This window comes from Giraffa tippelskirchi, chromosome 10, assembly GCF_054371585.1.
Source record: "Giraffa tippelskirchi isolate mGirTip1 chromosome 10, T2T-mGirTip1v1.2.pri, whole genome shotgun sequence".
NCBI classification, from domain to species: domain Eukaryota; kingdom Metazoa; phylum Chordata; class Mammalia; order Artiodactyla; family Giraffidae; genus Giraffa; species Giraffa tippelskirchi.
In genome coordinates, this window is record NC_137284.1 from 21,426,809 (window position 1) to 21,430,738 (window position 3,930).

At 38.8% G+C, this 3,930-nt stretch overlaps 1 pseudogene; it reads left to right on the top strand.

The window, feature by feature from the left end:
- Window positions 1–2,605: 2,605 nt before the first annotated feature.
- On the top strand, window positions 2,606–3,545 carry LOC145522407 (olfactory receptor 8B3-like; annotated as a pseudogene).
- Window positions 3,546–3,930: the final 385 nt, after the last annotated feature.

Sequence of the window (3,930 nt, forward strand, 5' to 3'; positions counted from 1 at the left end):
AATCATTAGAAGCCACTAAAGTTCAATATTACAATAGTTCAAACATCAAAAGCCAGAAGTTGTGTGGTGGCTAAGGGACATGGGTGGAGGTCATTGTGGTTGTAGATGTTGTGATTTGGTGTAAGAAAAATGTTGAATGTGTTCTGATGGCTCTTAGAGAAAAATAACATGATTTTCAGAAATATTTATTGAGTTTCGTCTGTGTATTCTGCATTGTCTTAGATCTAGGAGCCATATAGTAAACAAAATAGGAAAAATGTTTTTCCTTATACAATTTACAGTTTCTAAAGAAACAGAGGTATTTAGGGGGCAAAAAAGTCTGATGAGTGTTATGGTGGAAAATCTAGTGGCATTTATGAGCATGGATAATGACAGCTGACATTTATTGAGTATTTACCATATTCCAGATACATTCTCAACCAGTTCACTTAGGCTTCTTCCATTTAATTAACACAGTAGCCCAATGAGAAAGAGGCTATCTCTACCACCACTATTTTACAGGATGGAACAGAAAGAGAAATCACTTGCCCAAAGAGTTACAGCTTGTAAGTAGGAAATTAAGATTCACAACCCTCTAACTCCATAGTCCCTACTCTTTTCTGTGATGAGAAGAAATTGATAACTTCAGTTACTGAAATGTTACAGAAAACGACCCAGTGGGAGAATCAGGTAGAAATTTCAAGTAAGTTTTTTTTTTTTTTAAGTATAAACTATAGAAGGAATATGTTGAGCTGCTAAGTCATGTCCGACTCTTTGTGACACCACGGACTGTAAAGCACCAGGCTTCTCTCTCCATAGGATTTCCAGGTAAGAATACTCGAATAGGTTGCCATTTCCTTCCAAGGAGATCTTCTGACCCAGGGATCAAACCTGTGTCTCTTGAATTGGCAGGCAGTTTCTTTACCACTGAGCCACTGGGGAAGCCCCATAGAAGGAATATGCAACATTGTAAATTATTTCAGAGATATTCTAGAGAGGGAAGAACTGAAATGAGCTGCTACAACACTTGAAAATTTTCAGATAAAGAAATAAGGAAACCTGGAAATAGGAGCCTTAAAGAAAATATATACATTTGGGAAATGGGAATAAAGGGTGAAAGAAATAATTTAGTAGCTTTTCCTTCAGAGATTAACGTAATGAGGAGATGAGAATTTACTTCAGATCTACACTAAAGGATGTACAATACCTAAAATGAAAAGGAGTAAAAGAGTGAGTACTCAAGGAACGAAAGACAGATCATGATCCAAGATATATAAATGCCTTATTCCCATTTATACATATAATCTATACCCTGGAAAAATGACTGAACAAGCTTCTAGCCTATTTTTAACCAAATGCATCACATCATTACATACACACTAAATCTTCTGTGTCTAATCAGGTGAAAGTGAAGTCGCTTAGTCGTGTCCGACTCTTTGCGACCCCATGGACTGTAGCCCACCAGGCTTCTCGGACCATGGGATTTTCCAGGCAAGAATATTGGAGTGGGTTGCCATTTCCTTCTCCAGGAGATCTTCCCGACCCAGGGTTTGAACCCGGGTCTCCCACGCTGTAGGCAGACGCTTTACCATCTGAGCCACCAGGGAAGTTACACAAACTGTCTAATCAGGTAGCAAATATAATAATAAAAAAGCTTCTTTTTCCTCTCCTGCTCGAAAGGACTGAAAATAATTATCAGAGCTTGTATTAGTTAAGAAAAATTTCCAAGGAATATGTCGACATAAGTCTAGGCTGTCTCCCTTAGAATCAAAGGAATTAAGCCTCAAGAATCCGAAAACGAATTTTCAATATCAACTGGGTAGATACCACTGATAAGAGAGCCAGCCCTGAGGTTTTCTGAACTAAGGAGGGTAAGTTTCTGAATTCAATTTACAACACATAATCCTTGTTTTGAGGTGAAAATCCAGGGACACAAATATACCTGTTTTTTTCCCATTTTGTGTACTTCTGAGACTCAAGTGAAGCTTGTGGGAAAATCTCTTCAGGGAATTGGTCAGAGAATATTCAGAGTTATTCAGGGGCCCAAAGAGTATCTCAATCAGGAAGTCTCCTCTAAGTAGGTGGAACTATCAGTCTTCTACCTTTGCAGATTTTACTCTCTAACAGGAGAAGTAACTTAACCTCAGGAGGATTCTGGTGCCTTCATTTTGTATTAAAAGCAGTGTTCTTGGTTCCTACCAGTCAAGACTAATCTGCGTGGGAAGCTAGCAGTAGGTTGCTAGGATCACTGCGTCCAATTTTACTGGTGAGGGAAGAGCTGAGGTGAATGAGGAAACGTTGAGAGGAAAGTAATACAACCCTGTGCTGATCAACAGTTCTTGTCCCTTGGTTTTTCCAGAGTCATCTTTACCTGTGGGCTTCCCTCTATAGGCTAAGTTTGTGATGTCTTTGCTATGTTAGCTTATAAAAGCTCTGATAAAATGAAAGTCCATTTCACTCTGTATCATGATAATGGTTAAGTGTAAACTTATGGGTCTAGGTAAGGTATAAGCTCATGCATTGCCAGTGTATACACTCTATTGTAGGATGAAATACTACGAGAAGAACTGAGTTGTTTTCTAATGCTACCCACTTCTCCTGAGTCCACAGATTCCCTTAGAGTAGAATGACTCCTGGAAATTACTCTTTTGTGATCGAATTCATTCTGTTGGGATTAACAGACCAACCAGATCTCCAGCTCCCCCTGTTATTCCTGTTTCTGGTTATGTATATGGTCATTGTGATGGGAAATTTGGGGCTGATAGTTCTAACTGGGATAAGTTCACACCTACACACCTCCATGTACTTTTCCCTCTTTAACTTGTCCTTCATAGATCTCTGTTATTCTTCTGTGTTTACACCCAAAATGATGATTAACTTTGTATCAAAGAAGAATATTATTTCTTCATGGGGTGCATGATTCAGCTTTACTTTTTCTGGTTTTTGTTGTTGTTGTTGTTGTATTCCTGAGATCTATGTGCTGACATCAATGGCCTATGATCACTATGCGGCCATCTGCAACCCCTTTTGTATAATATTTTTATGTCCTCTAAAGTATGCTCCAGACTTATACTTGGTTCCTACTTGGTGGCATTTTCTTGTGCCACGGCTCACACTGGATGCATGTTGAGACTGACCTTCTAAGATGCAAATACCATCAACCATTATTTCTGTGACATCCACCCTCTGTTCCTGCTCTCTTGCACAAGCACCTACATCAACGACCTGGAAATTTTCATTGTGGCAGGTACTAGCATCATTACACCTAATCTCAACATCTTTATCTCTTATTGCCTCATCCTCACCAACACCCTCCACATATGCTCCATGGAGGTAAGAAAGCCTTCAACAACTGCAGTTCCCACATCATTGCTGTTTCTCTGATCTTTACATCATGTATATTTATGTATCTCAAACAATCTTCTGCTGGGTCTATGAATGAGAGAAAGATCTCTTCTCCCTTTTACACCAATGTGGTTGCCATGATGAATCCCTTAATCTACAGCTTGAGAAATAAAGGTGTGAAAACTTCTCTGAGAAAAAATCCAAGTAGGAGACAGATTTGATTAGAAACTATCTCTCTGTGCAATTAGTCACAGGGCAGGAAGGTTCTGTGTTTAATTAAAATAATTTTATTGACAATCTTATTTCTTTCTCACCATGTTGAGGAAAATTTGAACCTTCTCAATTTATTTTCAGTTTTTGTAGAGTAGATCTTCTCTATTTTCACACCATTTGCACAATTTCCTTTCCTCTTTTCCCACTTAATATACTAGTAAGTGGGAGATGAACTCCCCACGTCTGCAGGAGCTCAACATGATACCAGAGAACAGTGGAGAAATAACTTCAGAAAGAATGAAGAGATGGAGCCAAAGCAAAAATAACACCCAGTTGTGAATGTGACTGGTGATGGAAGTAAAGTCTGATGCTGTAAAAAACAACATTGCATAG